Raw genomic sequence first — 17,850 nt, 5'->3', positions numbered from 1 at the left:
CTCCATCTGTGCACCGCCAGTGCCCGCCAGTGCCCATCTGTGCACCGCCAGTGCCCGCCAGTGCCAATCGGTGCCCATCTGTGCCTCAGCAGTGCCCATCTGTGCCGCCTCAGCAGTGCCCATCTGTGCCGCCTCAGCAGTGCCCATCTGTGCCTATCTGCTGCCTCATCAGTGCACATCCATGCAATAAATCAGTGCACATCTGTGCCGACCCATCAGTGCCCATCTGCCGACTCAGCAGTGCCCATCTGTGCCGACTCAGCAGTGCCCATCTGCCGCCTCAGCAGTGCCCATCTGCCGCCTCAGCAGTGCCCATCTGCTGCCTCATCAGTGCACATCCGTGCAATAAATCAGTGCACATCTGTGCCGACCCATCAGTGCCCATCTGCCGACTCAGCAGTGCCCATCTGTGCCGCCTCAGCAGTGCCCATCTGCCGCCTCAGCAGTGCCCATCTGCTGCCTCAGCAGTGCCCATCTGCCGCCTCAGCAGTGCCCATCTGCTGCCTCATCAGTGCACATCCGTGCAATAAATCAGTGCACATCTGTGCCAACCCATCAGTGCCCATCTGCCGCCTCAGCAGTGCCCATCTGTGCCGACTCAGCAGTGCCCATCTGTGCCGCCTCAGCAGTGCCCATCTGCCGCCTCAGCAGTGCCAATCTGCTGCCTCAGCAGTGCCCATCTGCCGCCTCAGCAGTGCCCATCTGCCGCCTCATCAGTGCACATCCGTGCAATAAATCTGCACATCTGTACAATAAATCAGTGCACATCTGTGCCGACCCATCAGTGCCCATTTGTGTCACCTCAAAAGCGCCCATTTGTGCCACCTCAAAAGCGCCCATCTGTGCCACCTCATCAGTGCCCATCAGTGCTACAATGGCTAAACGTGTCTTTTCCGCTAAGGAGGCGTACCAAATTATTTCCACGGCCAACGAGAGCAACGGGGAGCTCTCTTCAGATTCCTTTTCGGATTCGGATTCTGAAGCCGACGTAAATTATGAGCCAGTCCTCAGCAGTGAAACACTGACTGAATCCGAGGAGGAAGATATCCGGCCCATCAAGCGAAGGCGTTCTAGTGAGGCAGTGCCGTCCACCAGCACCGAAGTGCCGTCCACCAGCACCGAAGTGCCGTCCACCAGCACCGCAGTGCCGTCCACCAGCACCGCAGTGTCGCCCACCAGCACCGCAGTGCCATCCACCGGCACCGCAATGCCGTCCACCAGCACCGCAGTGCCCCAGCAAGAAAGGCCAAGTACCAGTGGGGTGTCATCTCAGCCCCAAAGGGTTAGGAGCCATGCTGGCCTTCCCTATGCCCTTCAGAACCCCTTGTGGCTTCCTCCTAATTCAGGAGAGGCCAATGTTCCCCCTTTCACCGCCCAGCCAGGAGTCCAGGTGGACACGGAGAATTTTAGCCCTATAGATTTTTTTTATTTAATTTTTACGGAGGACATGTTGGCGTCAATTGTGGCCCAGTGCAACCTGTATGCACAACAATTTATTTTTCAAAATCCGACCTCCTATTATGCCCGTCCCTACGAATGGAGAGACCTAACGGTGGAGGAGTTCAAGGTTTTTTTAGGCCTCACATTTAATATGGGACTCAACGAAAAAAATCAATTACGTACCTACTGGTCAACCCACCCCCTCCACCACTCACCGCTCTTCTCCGCGGTAATGCCCAGAACCAGGTATCAGATGATCCTGAGGTTCTTACATTTCAGTGACAATTCCCAGTGCCTTCCACGAAATGATCCAAATTATGACCGGCTTTACAAAATTCGACCAATACTAAATTATTTTTCAGAAATATTCCCCAAATTGTTTACCCCGGACCAACACATATGTGTGGATGAGTCCCTTATTAAATTTAGTGGCAGGCTTAGAATGAAGCAATTTATGCCCAGCAAAAGGGCCCGCTATGGGGTGAAGGTCTACAAATTATGTGACCGAGCCACAGGGTACACATATTCATTCAAGGTGTACGAAGGGAAGGACACCCAGCTACAGCCCCCTAATTGTCCGGACTACTTGGGATCCAGCGGAAAAATTGTTTGGGACCTCATATACCCCCTACTGGATAAAGGCTACCACCTCTATGTAGATAACTTCTACACATCTCTGCCCCTGTTCCACAACCTTCACCGGAAGAAGACGCCAGAATCGGAAGGGCTTTCCTCAAAGTCTGGTGAACAAGAAGCTGCGGAAAGGAGAAACCGCAAGTCTAAGAAACAAGGAGGTTCTGGCAGTGAAGTGGAGGGACAGAAGGGATGTATACATGTTATCTTCTATCCACAATGATACCTTCATGGAAATCCCCAGAAGGAATGGCCCCGTAAAGAAACCTAAATGCATTTCTGAATATAATTTGTTCATGGGAGGAGTCGACTTCAACGACCAAATGATGGAACCATATCTTGTCACAAGACGGACATACCATTGGTACAAAAAAGTAGCAATTTATTTTTTTCAATTGGCCATTTATAATTCATATGTCATTTACCGCAACGCCACCCAAAACCCCAAACGTTTCTTTGGCTACCAGGAGGAAGTTTTCACTGCCCTTATTTTCCCAAACGGCCCACCAGAAAATATCAGATCAGACGTTGTTAGTCGACTCTCCGAGCGCCACTTTCCGGATAAAATCCCCCCCAAACCAACAGGCCAAAGACGCCAAAAAAGATGTAAGGTGTGTACCAGAGCAGGAGTCAGAAGAGACACATCTTATTATTGTGCACAATGTCCTTCCCAACCAGGCCTCTGTATAGGCGACTGTTTTCGGCGTTACCATACTTCAATAAATTTTTAGTGAAGTATGGTAAACATAATCCTCAGTTCCTGCCTTCATACACCTTCACACCCCTTATGCCACTGCCTGCTCTGTAACTGACCCTGGCTTGTTATTTGACCACTCTTATGCCTGCCGATTCTGTACATACCGCTGCCTGATCTGGAACTGACCCTGGACTGTTATTCGACCATGCTTCTGCCTAACGATTCTGTACATACCTCTGCCTGATCTGGAACTGACCCTGGACTGTTATTCGACCATGCTTCTGTCTAACGATTCTGTACATATCTCTGCCTGATCTGGAACTGACCTTGGACTGTTTGACCACGATATTTGCCTGCCTCTTGGACTGATCTTGTATTCTGCAACTGGACTAGTGGGATTCAACACGGGGTCTCACATATGTGAGGGGCTCCAGTATAGTTTTTCTGGAAGAAGAAAACAATTTTCTTTGTTTTCTTATTCCTAGATTAGGGTCTGGAGACTCGGAGGCTTCAAAGAGATTTGGGAGGGAGAAGCCTCTACCCCTATCCCCATTCTGTCCTGAACGAGGCTCTACTTCTGTCTGCTGCCTGTAGGACTTACTGCCATCATGCCGCACTGACCACACCACAAGGACCTGCCTACTACCAGGACCAATATTTTTGGCACTGCTGACATCTCTGCACTGACCCTGGACTGTAATATGGACAGTATCCCTGCCTGCTGCCTAAAAAACTGTGTTCGCTGTTGCTGACCAAGTCCCTGCTTGCTGCCTGGACCAGTGATATCCTCCTGTGGACAACTGCGCTTCTAAAACCACAGGTAATCTTTTCTTTACCCTTTGCTCAGCATAATGTATTTGGAGTTGTAATTCTTGGTATGTGCAGGCTATGTGTCCCTGGAACGCCGACGGTGTTTCTTGCATGTTGCGCCTCTGTATGTGGCCAGGCTGTGCAAACGTCTCACACATGTGGTATTGCCATACTCATGAGGAGTAGTAGAATGTATTTTGGGGTGTTATTTTTGCTATGTAAATGCTATGCGTTGGAAATATCTTATAAACGGACAACTTTGTGTAAAAAAAAATGCGTTTTCATTTTTTTCCACATTTTCCAAAAACTTCTGGAAAAAAATGAACCATTGAAAAGACTCATTATGCCTCATAGATTATACGTTGGGGTGTTAGCTTTCCAAAATGGGGTCATTTTCTGGACGTTTCCATTGCCCTGGTGTTCCAGGGCCTTCAAAACTGTAATAGGTGGTTGAGAAATGAAATGTGTAATTTATGCTCCTAGAATGCCTGAAGGTGCTACTTCAAAATTAGGCCTCTGTATGTGGTCAGGCTGTGTAAAAGTCTCACACATGTGGTATCGTTATACTCAGGAGGAGTAGGAGAATGTATTTTGGGGTGCTATTTTTGCTATGTAAATGCTATGTGTTGGAAATATCTTATAAACGGACAACTTTGTGTAAAAAAAATGCGTTTTCATTTTTTTCCACATTTTCCGAAAACTTCTGGAAAAAAATGAACCATTGAAAAGACTCATTATGCCTCATAGATTATACGTTGGGGTGTTAGCTTTCCAAAATGGGGTCATTTTCTGGACGTTTCCATTGCCCTAGTGTTCCAGGGCCTTCAAAACTGTAATAGGTGGTTGAGAAATGAAATGTGTAATTTATGCTCCTAGAATGCCTGAAGGTGCTACTTCAAAATTAGGCCTCTCTATGTGGTCAGGATGTGCGAAAGTCTCACACATGTGGTATCGGTATACTCAGGAGGAGTAGGAGAATGTATTTCGGGGTGTTATTTGTGGTATGCACATTCCGTGTGGGAGAAATAAGCTATTACAATGAAAATTTTGTGGGAAAAAAAAAATCGTAATTTTGCAAAGAATTGTGGGAAAAAATGACAACTTAAAATAACTAACCATGCCTCTTACTAAATACATTGGAATGTCTACTTTCCAAAAAGGGGTCATTTGGGGGGCATTTGTACTTTCCTGGCTTGTTAGGGTCTCAAGAATGGAAATAGGCCTTAGTACATCAGATGTGATCTTTTTTTGCAAATCTTTATGATTTGCACCATAGCTTGTAGACTCTATAAATTTCACACAGATCATATAATATGCAAAAATTTGGGTTATTTTTACCAAAGATGTGTAGTAGTATAAATTGTGGCCAAAATGTATGAAGAAAAATTGCTAATTTGCTAAATTTTGTCACAGAAACGAAGAAAAATTCATATTTTTTCAAAATTTTCGGTCTTTTTTCATTTATAGCGCAGAAAATAAAAAACCGAGAGGTGATCAAATACCACCAAAAGAAAGCTCTATTGGTATGAAGAAAAGGACAAAAAAATCATTTGGTTACAGTGTTGCATGACTGAGTAATTGTCATTCAAAATGTGAGAGCACTGAAAGCTGAAAATTGGTCTGGGACTGAGGGGGGTTTAAGTGCCCAGTAAGCAAGTGGTTAAGCCACCTGCTTGAGTACAGATTCTGAAAATATAGTAAATGACCTTAAAAACAATATATAATAATTATTTGTATATTACTTACGTATGTTAATTAACCCCTTGCCACCCAGGCCAATTTTGACACTTTTCTCTCCTACATGTAAAATCATATTTTTTTTGCTACAAAGTTACTCAGAGCACCCAAACATTATATATATATATATATATATATATTTGTATGTATTTTATATATATATATATATATATATATTTGTATGTATTTTATATATATATGAAATATGAGGTTACACCGACTAAATTGATACCTAACATGTCACACTTTAAAATTGCGCACACTTTTGGAATGGTGCCAGATTTCAGTACTTATAAATTTCCCTAGGTGACGCTTTAAAGTTTTTTTTACAGGTTACAGGGTTCTTTGCTGGGACAAATTTTATTTAATTTGTTCATAACCTGGAGGATGTGGTAAACAATTCAATCTCTGTATTTGCAGATGATACTAAGCTAAGCAGGGCATTAGCTTCTCCGCAAGATGTAGAAACCTTGCAAGAAGATCTGAAATAATGTGTCATGGTCCCTACCGTGTCCTTTAGACGGCCAGGCATGGTCACGCCCAAAGTGGCTCTGAATGCATGACTGTCAGTTTTTGCCCCTGTTTTTTTACCTCTGAGCCACACCTCAGTTCTATTCAGCCTGCTTTCCAGCCATGCCTAGTTTAGTATAAAGTACTGTGGGCAATTCTCTGTTTGTACCTGTCACTCCTGGATTAGCTGAGGCAGATTACCTAATTAGCTGGGTATAAAACCCTGTCTCACTCTGACGGCTTTGGCAGTTCATTTTGTCATGTTTGCCAAGTGTTCTTGTGCTCCTGTCTTTTGTTGCAGATTTCCAGTGTTCCAAGACTGACCCCGGCTTCAGACCCTGGCTTTGTTTATCATTATCCTGACTTCTGGAATCCCTGACTACGGCTTTACCTAGACAATCCTTTGGCTAATTCCTGTCAAGCCCCCATGCACAGATTCACAGCCCAGGTAGCTTATCTCTTTGTTACCGTGGGCTGTGTCTATTTGCAAGGGTGAGCCTACATCTCTGCGCCATGGACTCCAACCTAGGTAAGCCCTCACAAAATGAATGGGGAGGACAACTACATGGCAAATGAGGTTTAATGTGGAAAAATGTTAAATGCATTAAAAAGAGGATTAACGTAAGAGATAAAGCGATAATTCTCCCACTCTACAAGACTTTGGTCTGGCATCACCTGGAGTATGCTGTCAAGTTTTGGGCATCAGTCCTCAGGAAGGATGTACTGGAAATGGAGCGAGTACAGAGAAGGGCAACAAAGCTAATAAAGGGACTGGAGGATAATAGTTATGAAGAAAGGTTGCGAGCACTGAACTTACTCTCTCTGGAGAAGAGACTCTTGAGAGGGGATATGATTTCAATTTACAAATACCATACTGGTGACCCCATAATAGGGATAAAACTTTTCTGTAAAAGGGAGTTTAATAAGACACGTGACCACTCTTAAGATTAGACGAAAAGAGGTTTAACCTTAGACTGCGTACAGGGTTCTTTACTATAAGAGCCGCAAGGATGTGGAATTCCCTTCCACAGGCAGTGGTTTCAGCGGGGAGCATCGATAGTTTTCCAAAAACTATTAGATAAGCACCTGAACGACCCCAACATACAGTGATATACAATGTAATACTGACATATAATCACACACATAGGTTGGATTTGATGGACTTGTAACTATGTAACATGTTTAGAGATACAGAGGAGGTCTAGTGCTAGAATTATTGCTCTCGCTCTAACAATTGTGGCGTATGTAACCTGTGTATATCTGGCTCTGATACTAGCCAGTGCCTCACCAGCCACTGACCTCACTGCATGTCCCTGTATTCAGCCCCCCTGATTCAATACTTTGTAGAACCAGATTTCACCTCGTTTACAGCTGCAAGTCTTTTTGGGTATGTCTCTACCAGTTTTTCACATCTAGAGAGTGAAATTTAATTCTTCTTTGCAAAATAACCCAAGCTCTGTCAGATTGGATGGAGAGCGTCCATGAACAGCAATTTTTAAAGTCTTGCCATAGATTCTCAATTGGATTTAAGTCTGGACTGGGCCATTCTAACACATACATTTTGTGGTTGAACTGGATGGACTTGTGTCTCTTTTCAACCTGACTAACTATGTAACTATGTATAAATATTCTTTGATCTAAACCATTCCATTGTAGCTCTGGCTGTATGTTTAGGGTCACTGTCTTGCTGGAAGGTGAACCCCCAGTCTCAAGTCTTTTCCAAGCTCTAATGCCACATACACACACTCAGAATTTTGGTCGGAAAAAGTTATGATGCTTTTTCCGATGGGATTCCACTCAAGCTTGTTTTGCATACACACCAAAATTCCGACCGTCAAGAATGCGATGGCATACAACACGTATGACGGGACTATAAAGAGGAAGTTCAATACCCAGTGCGCCACCCTTCGAGCTCCTTCTGCTAATCTCATGTTTATCTCGTGTTAGTAGAAGTTTGGTGAGAGACGATTCGTGCTTTTCAGACTCGTGCTTTTCAGATCATTTTACTGCTGTTCGGTTTGTGCTTGGGGTTTGTATCTGGTTTTCAGTGCGTGTAGTCAGTTCATATCTGTTTTTCAGTGCATTCTTGTCTGCCCATTTCTGATTTTAAGCTAGTTCTTCACAGGCCTTGCTGTTCTTCAGTGTGTTCTGTTAGTTCATTCTGACCAGTCGACCGCTTTGAAGACATGTTGCGGTTATGTACTCGTCATCGAGTTCGTGCTGCGCGGGGGCTTGGTGTTGGGGTTCTTGCTTTGACCAAAGCCCAGTCCATGAACAGAGAGAGAAGGAGTTCATGGACCAAGAATTGGTTACTCCAGCATGACCAATTCTCTCACATGCCTTTGGTGCGTGAGATCCAGGAGAATAATCCTGATGATTTCAGGAATTATCTCCGTATGACGGACCCCGTTTTTCACTTTCTGGCTTTGCTGTCCCCTTATATTACGAAGCAGGGCACTTGTATGCAGCAAGCCATCACTCTGGCACAGAGGCTATTCCGCACGTTGCATTACTTGACGACTGGGAGAAGTCTGCAGAACCTCAAGTTCTCAACAGGCATCTCCCCCAGGCTCTGGGGAATCATTATTCCAGAGACCTGTTCTGCCATCATTCAGGTCCTGCAGATTGACTATATTAGGGTAAGTTTTATCCTTTAACATCACATATGTATTTAATGTTTGCTAATGTATTGTATTTCTTTCAACATTCCCTAATTACCATAATTGTAATATGCTGTAAATGTCCTCTTTATCCTCATGCATGCTGTAATCTTTTAATGCTCCTTTTTTGGCCTACATGCATATTTGCCTCCACTAACCTTCCCAGCATGCTATCCTGGGCCCATATACACCTAGCCTAGTCACTTAACAATGTATTTTGTCAGCTCCATAGTAGTACTTTACCCTAAACACCCCCTAAAATCTGCACAAATGTTATTTGTGTGCTTAAATTCATGCAGAGTGCCACAGGCGTTTTTGGGGGTCCCAAAATCATTTGGAACCCTCCCTCCCCCAACCGCTAAGTCAGCCGATACCAATCCTCTATCTGCTGACTTTGTCAAACCCATACACACTATACCTACCTCTTTTGTGGTCAGATTTATGGATGAATTCCCCAAAGCATGTAGTGAAAGGGCCTGCCTGAATACTTTAAAATGTGTTGGTGTCAGCGACATATGAGTTTCTCTATGTGGACTTGGGGAAGAATGGCCGGATATCGGATGGTGGAGTCTTTCCCAGACTGAGTTCTACAGACGTCTCCAGAGTTGTGGCTTGGGATTGCCACCTGCGGAAGAGAACGTCGAAGGACTCCCATTTGTTTTTATCACTGATGAACCATTTGGTCAGGGTGACCATATGATGAGACCATTGACCCAGAGGACCCTCACCCCAGAGAAGAGGGGTTTTAATTACTGACTGGCCAGAGCCAGAAGAGTCGTGGAGCATAGCTTTGGGATAATGGCCAATAAATATGGCGGAGTACAAACTTAACCACATTGTATTATCCTGCTGCATGCTGCACAACTTTTTAAAGCAAAATGCATCGACTTATGTTGCCTCATTTGGACCTGAGGCTGGACTTCTGGAAAAATTCAATGATGGTCCTTGAAGCTGGCCGTCCTGGTTTGCCCCCCCAAAGCACCCGTGAATTGCGTCAAATATATGTGGAATATTTTACGGGTAGGGGGACCATTGCTATGCCAGAAAATGTTTAAATATTTTCCAAATAAAAATAAAACGATATGATAAAATCTTGATTTTGATTTACTGCTGGTGTTTCTTTTAGCTGCCTCCTAGGTTATCCTAGTGCACTTGTAGTGCCAAGAGGTTTTTCCATTATTAAATAACACCCATTGTCACTGTAAACACCAACTTAATACAGAAATTGGTATTGAGCATTGAAAGAAGCCACACATTTTTGAGTATAAAACCTTTTACTCCATGCACATTCACATGTGCGTTGTAAACTTTTTTTTTTTTTTTTAAGTTTTACCTTGAAAATATTTTTTAGTACATAAACAGGCATGTTTCAAAACATAACATACACAACTCATGAACTTACAAAGTTCAACATTGAAAAACTGAAGGCAATATCAGACATTATAGTGTCAAAAATGTGTTGATATTGCCTTCATCAGATACGGCGATATCCCCATGTAAAAAGCAAATTTTGAAAATGCACACAAATTGGGAGATTTCCTTCCTGATCCCATGCCTAATGTCAACATGTGCTATCTTCCATCATGGGGGATCAATGGATATGTTTTGGGGGTGCAACAACTTCTTCTCACCTACTTGAGTTATGAGGAAGGGGTTGCACACACAAAACGCATACATTGATATCCCCTGATAGAAGATAGCACATGTTGACACACTGTGTGCATCTTCAAAATTTGGCTTTTAAAATGCGATAAAAAATTGGTCCTGAAAAATAGAAAATGGTGTAATTTTGTTGTTCTTTAGATTCTTCCTAGTACATCAGTGTTATTCCTCAGTTTTTGTTCGATGTCATTTGTTTTTTGCTTGATGAGGTCTAAATCCTGACTACAAAACATTATGTCCTGGATTAGCCTTTGTGTACTGTCAGTCGTAAAATGAGTAGATTGTTCTTCCACAACATGCACATCACCTAAAAGAAAAAATACACACCATGTATTATAAATATGCAGGCATACAGCTATTGCCTGAATCTCTGGTGTCAGACACTCCCCTTTTGTGACAATCTCAACAACCTCTCCTTCCTCCACATCCTCAGGTTGTAGTGTCCTCTGTTCCCCTTCTTCAGGAGGTGGAGATTTCCTGGTGTCCTCAGATGTCCAGAGTCTTTTCTCCCCTATGAGAATGAAACAAAAGGTATACTTAGCACACCGAGATTTGAGGCCAGAAATAGGAATATGAAACATTGTTTGGAAGTGGGGTACAATTGTCTGTTTTGGCAGAATTCGAAGCTGAAGACATGATTAATTCACTTACCAAAGCTGGAATACTTACCTTTTTTGGATAAGTTTCACATATGGAGACACCCCAATTATCCACTGGAACTCCTGCGTGGGACACCCTAAAAAGTTTGTTCTTGTGTCCCACACTAGTGCTCCTGAGTCCAGATGTGTAAACAGCTGCTGAGTGTCCTCTCCTTGTATTACACTGCATCAAGTTTTCAATTCTTTCTAGTTTCAAACACATTTAGACATTGATGTCCTAAACTTCTTTTAATACAAATTAGCATGACCAAATGTAGTTAACCCTGTATCTGCCCAATACATTGTATTTAGTTGGCAAACAAATGATTTTTCCTGCGACCAATTACTGTGCCCATGAACATGAAAGTAGCCATTTTAAACTTTACAACAATAAACAAAAAACAGTCAAAAAAACTCTCCAGTCTTCCTTCAAGGCTTCCTTCCACCTCAGCTGAGACTTCTGATGTCCAACCTGGGCCTTCCAGGCAGCAACATGTGGAGGAGCCCAGCTTGAGTCAGGTATAGCATTCTTCAAAATATTTCTGTTTGTCAAATTAATGATGTTAAATATATGTTAGTTTTGATCACTAATTTTTGATTTCACAAAGTGTTTTACATATCAATAGACAGTAGTGGCCACAAATGATTGGGACAAGAATGAAAAATGTTGGGGTCAGAATGATAGTCTTTTCTGTTTATTAACATTCAATTTACAACAGTCATGAGATGAAAATTGTGTGTGATTGATGAACCAAAACTAAAACGATGTCCCTTTTTCATACACAGGAAAGTCTCAGCCAGGCCATGGAAAGTGGCAGCCAGGAGTGGCGGGGGTAAGTGGCAGCCAGGAGGTGGCCGGACCAGTAGCCTGCCCGAATCGGAGGTCCCTCCCCTCCACCTTCCACAAAAAAGTGCCAGGAAGAGGATTAACCTGAAGGAGGCAGAAATTGGCCTATTTCTGAAGGCTACTGCAGCCCTCAGAACCCCCCCTCCCTTTTTATTTAAGAGGACTATGCATACATGACAGCATGCAAAATGCTGGAAATAGAGGATGGCCAACACCTCTTATGTGAAGAAGTCATCCTGCAAGCCCTAAATATGGGGTTGAGGGGCAAACTCACAAGCCAAAGCCACATTTGTGAGTTCAACCACGGTCCTCCTCCTGCCACGCCTCCAACACCACAGCCACAGAGAGTGATGGCCTGGGTTCAGTCTGGTCTGACAAAAGATGCAGGCTGTTGTATGACCACAGCCTGTGGACATATATGTAATCTGCTGCTGTTCCTGATCTCTTGTAGTCCTGGGCCGGATTGTGGTCACTATTATAAGGACTCCTCAGGCCACCAATTTTGACTGTAAAATAATCGATGTGTGCCTTGGGGATCACTAGCTTCACAAATTTCACCAGTTTCTCCAGTGTTGCCTTCCTTGTTCTTTTGTTATGACTCCTTCAAAAAGAAACGTTTGTTTGTGATTAGGCAGATACATTTCAAAAATACAAGGTCAAATTAACAAGAGACACCAACACCAACCTCTTTGAGGTAAAAAAATACAAGATAATAATGGTGTTGTGGTAACGACACACAAAACGAGAAATAATATCATGGCGAGCACTAGGAAAAAAAATGCAGATCTTGATAAACAAAACAAAAATAAATAAATAAATAAATAAAAAAAACATTTTTATGGAGATGTGACGAAAAACAAAATTAATATTATTCATGAGATCATGAGAAATAATAAAGAAATCAGTTTGTGAGAACTCTGTGTGAATATGAGCAGCAAAACAACTTCATTCTTCTAGCATTGTAAAGAAGAAGAGAATACGTTGCAATAAACTATTTAAAAAATTGCAGCGTAATGAATGTGCTTTCTCCATTACAAAGGGTAGTTTTACCAGACCGAGCGCTTCAATCTCGTACTTGATTCTGAGCATGCGTGATTTTTTGCACGTCGGAATTGCATACAGACTAACGCATTTTCAGATAGGAACTTTTTCCAACTCGAAAAATAGAGAACATGCTTTCAAACTTTTGCTGGTGGGAATTCCGCCAGCAAAAGCCCGATGGAGCATACACACGTTCGCATTTTCCGACCAAAACCACACATTGGACATTTGCTGGTGGGATTTCCAATCGTGTGTATGCGGCATAACAGATTTTTTTTTTCTAAGATTGCACAGTATTTGGCTCCATCCATCTTCCCAACAACTCTGATCAGTTTCCCTGTCCCTGTTGAAGAAAAGCATCCCCCCAACATGATGCTGCCCCCACCATGTTTCACGGTGGGAATGGTGTGTTCAGGGTGATGTGCAGCTAGTTTTTTGCCACACATAGGGTTTTGCTTTCAGGCCAAAAAGTTCAATTTTGGTCTCGTCTGACCAGAGCACCTTCTTCCACATGTTTCAGGCTTCTCGCAAAAACTGCAAACGGGACTTCTAATGGCTTTCTTTCAACAATGGCTTTCCTCTTGCCACTCTTCCATAGAGGCCAGATTTGTGGAGTGCACAACTAAAAAGTTGTCCTGTGGACAGAATCTCCCTCCTGAGCTGTGGATCTCTGCAGCTCCTCCAGAGTTACCATGGTGCTCTTGGCTGCTTCTCTCATTAATGCTCTCCTTGCCCGGCCTGATGGTTTTGGTGGACAGCTATGTCTTGGTAGGTTTGTAGTTGCGTTATACGCTCTCCATTTTCTGATGAGGGATTGAACAGTGCTCCATTAATTGTTCAAAGCTTGGGATATTTTTTTTTCTTGTCAAATTTGTTTCTTCAATTTTAACTATTAGTATACATAAGTACATATGGTGGCAGCAAAAGAAAAGATCACATATATGGTAATAATATTGAGCTTTAGTTCCGACATAAACTACTTTTAGTTTAACTAAAACAATTTTAGCATGGATCTAACTACTCAAAAGATTGAGTCATACATTGTATAGGAGAGGATAAAATTAACTTAGACCAGGTTAATATAAGATGACCTCAGATAAAAAATAAAAAGGTCTTAATTATTATCAAGTGTATAGTGTTTAAATAAAAAAACAAAAACAAAAAAAGAGAGAGAATTTATTATAGAATCTAAAATCTTATACTACATATTGGAACTATGTACAATTGGTATAATGATAACCAAAGAAATAAAAGTTCTGCTACCAGAACTATATAAAGAGTAAATTGAAAGAAGAGAGAGAGAATAGGGGGAAAAAGTAGAAGAGAGAAATGAGAGGTAGTAATGGTCCCTGGGGTAGTACATGGTAAACACATACCATGAATGCAATGAATGGAAGTATAAATCGAGATTACCAAGGTCTTAGTAGGGAAGCATCAAAGTTGGAAGGCAAAAAGTGAGTGTTTCTTTCACGGCTGTAGTGATCTGTAATAGGAGTTTGAATTGGCGGTAGGAAAGAGTGGCCGGTTTTAAGTTTAAAAGTGCTATTGTAGAATCAGGATTGATAGGGATTTCAAACAGTGTTGAAATCATAAGAAATACATATTTCCAGAAATGTTTTGCTACCGGGCAATCCCACCAAGTATGAAGATGTTATCCATGATCACCAAAGCCACGAAAACAAGATGGGGAATAATTTGGAGCATATTTCACAATTCCGACAGGGACCAAATGCCACCTTGTAATTTTTCTCTAATACAGACATGTTTTGTGAGGATGACTTAGCTGTGATCCAAATCTTATCCCAATTGGCTGCTTCCAATGAAAACCCAAGAATATTTTTTTATAACCTAACCCTGCTTCAAACTTGTCCTCAACTTTATCCCTGACCTGTCTGGTGTGTTCCTTGGCCTTGATGATGCTGTTTGTTCACTAAGGTTCTCTAACAAACATCTAAGGGCTTCACAGAACAGCTGTATTTATACTGAGATTAAATTACACACAGATGGACCCTATTTACTAATTAGGTGACTTCTAAAGGCAATTGGTTCCACTAGCTTTTAGCTAGGGGTATCAGAGTAAAGGAGGTGGAATACAAATGCATGCCACACTTTTCAGATATTTATTTGTAAAAATCATTTTCTAACCACTTCACAAGTACGTGCCACTTTATGTTCATCTATTACAAAAATACCAATAAAATAAATTAACGTTTTTGGTTGTAACATAACAAAATGTGGAAAATGTCAAGGTGTATGAATACTTTTTCAAGGCACTGTAATAAGCCAACAACCGTTCACTGTGAGGATCCTTTTTAGCCACATGAAAATATTCCTATCCTATCTATAAACATATATACAAAATCAAAGAGTGTAGCTACTAGAAAAACAGACTTTCCTGCAGATCATACTCTTTCAGCAGACAATGGTGTATCCAATACTTATTGTAAAAGAAGAATAAAGGAAGTAAAATATAGTTTAAGTCTCCTGCTTAGATTTAGCCTGATGTAGAGATTGCATGTTTAAAATATTAATATAGAATGTTCAACAGTTTTAGGGTTCATTCACCCTAGGACCTTCATGTGAATCGCACAGGATCGCACTGCATGTTCCTGTGTGATACACATGCACTTCTGTGCAATGCGATATCAGCCTACTCATTTTGAATGGGTTGAAATAGCACTGCACTGAATCAAAAGCAGAGCATGCACTAATTTTAAAAATGCATTGCAAGCAGAACGCATTGAACATTTGTACCATGCAATCTGCTCCAGGCAAACACACTGCGTTTGTGACCACTGACACCCGATGCAGATTGCAAGGGAAGTGCAATTAGAATGAGGTACGGAAAACCGCTATGGAATGTGGCTTTGTAATATGAATGGGCCCTAAATGATGAATACTGGTGTTGATATTTGGTGAATAAATATTGTTTATAAGAGAAAAAAACATAAAAGTAAAAAAAATAAAGAATCATTTTAGATGTTGGATTTCTATATGATGGCTGCCACATTGAAGGTAAAGGAATGGCAGATTCATGTATTTTCTTTTTATAAAAAAAAATACAGGAATACTCAAAGGAAGCAAAACTACCCAAAGTTTCAATGGAAAAACATCAGGCCTTGGAAGACCCAATAACAGAAGAGGAGATCAGAATAGCAATAAATAGTACAGCAGTAGGAAAGAGCCCGGGACCAGACGGCTTTACAATAAGATATTATAAAAAAATTCAGGGAACAACTACGGTAATTCCAAAATTATGCAAATATATAAACGGTCTGGCTGAGGGGAAGGCAATGAGGAGAGAGTCACTATGGGCATATGGTACGATTATACCTAAAGAGGGAAAAGATGCTACACTATTTTCCAACTATAGACCAATAGCATTGTTAAATTCTGACACTAGACTTTTTGCTAAAGTGCTAGCAAGAAAATTAAAGAAGTTAATTCTGGAGTGGACCCATGGAGACCAAAAGGTGTTTTTTTTCGAGAAAGTAGCGATAATGGAACAAGAACATTGTTATTGTTACAAAAGGGAGAAGTGGGAAATCCCCTGTACAACTCCTGTCAATAGATGCGGAAAAGGCATTTGACAGGGTAGACTGGGGATTCATGATGGATACGATAGAAAACCTGGGAATAGGACCAAAAATGATTCAATAGATTAAAGATCTATATAACCATATGCCATCACTTTTTGAGATGTTTAATGGAACAAGACAAGGATGATGTTATCGCCCCACCTATATGTACTATCATTGGAACCCTTTCTGGCAACCTTACAGAATAGTACAGACATAGGGGGGGGGGGGGGCGAGAATCTGAGATGCAGAACATAAGGTGGCAGTGTATGCCGATGACATCTTGTTTTATATATCTAAACATAGATTAACACTTCTCAACTTAATGAAAGAACTGAAAAAATAGGAGAAACTCACAAACTTTAAGATTAATCCAATAAAATCAGAAATCTTAAATATAAGTCTAAGTAAGAAGGAAGCATTGGCATTAAAAGGTGAATTCCCATTCACATGGAAGGGGAAAGAACTAAATTATCTTGGAATAAAATTGACTGCATCCATCAGGAAATTAAACTAAGCTAACTATATTGCACTGCTCAATGAAATTAAAACAAAATTCAAGAAAATATCAACACCCCCGCTTTCGCGGATGGGAAGGTTAAACATGTTAAAAATGGTAATAATCTCCAAAATAGTATCTAAATTAAATTTTTTACCAATAACACTTCCCTAGGCCGTTTTTAGAACAATTAAAACAATGTTTTTAGGATATATCTGGCAGGGTAAGAAGCCAAGAGTACAGTACGCGAAATTAAGAGGGGATAAAATTCACAGGGGATTAGCAGCACCAGACGTAAAAAGATATTATAACACAGTAATAATGACACGGATGATAGAATGGACAAAAACTGCAAAAAAAATGGGTGGGTATGGAAAGCACATTGAGTAAAACACAGTTAGATAAAAAAAATATATGGATACCATGAACGTACAGAACACTGGGTGAAGGTACACATGATTTGACAAGAAATGCATTTAAAGTATGGGATATCATTTATAGGCAAGAAAATGGGAATATAATTCAACACTAATTGAACTTTCTGGGACAAACTTCTTCCTGGGTAAAGGGATACTTTTTGGAAGCTGGATAGGAAATGCACAATTAAAAGATGCAGTAGATAAAGGGAAAATAAAAATATACTAGGAATTAAAACAGAAAAGCAATCCATTAAAGATCAATGAATGGAAGAAACTTACAGTTGAAGCATTTGTGGCAACAATACAACAGCCAATTAGAACAGATGAGAACTTAAACCCAATAAGTAATATACAGACAACATTGAAACATGGAATATCTCGGATCTATAAAATACTTACAGACCTTGAGGTACTGGAAAGACCTCCATTCATTGAAAAATAGGATGGGGAGTTGGGTTGACAATTAGATAAGCAGCAGATGTTAAAAATAATGGGAACAGTACACGATTACGCGACCGACATTAACCACTTCAACCCCTGGAAAAATTCAGCCCCTTCCTAACCAGAGTACTCAGCACTGCGTCACTTTAATTGACAATTGCGGGGTCGTGCCATGTTGTACCCTTTTTTTCCCACAAATAGAGCATGCTTTTGGTAGTATATGATCACCTCTGCGGTT

Source organism: Lithobates pipiens, unplaced genomic scaffold, assembly GCF_037356315.1.
Source record: "Lithobates pipiens isolate NorthernLeopardFrog02 unplaced genomic scaffold, aLitPip1_a1.2 Scaffold_10, whole genome shotgun sequence".
Classification (NCBI taxonomy): Eukaryota; Metazoa; Chordata; class Amphibia; order Anura; family Ranidae; genus Lithobates; species Lithobates pipiens.
This window is presented reverse-complemented; position numbering follows the sequence as displayed.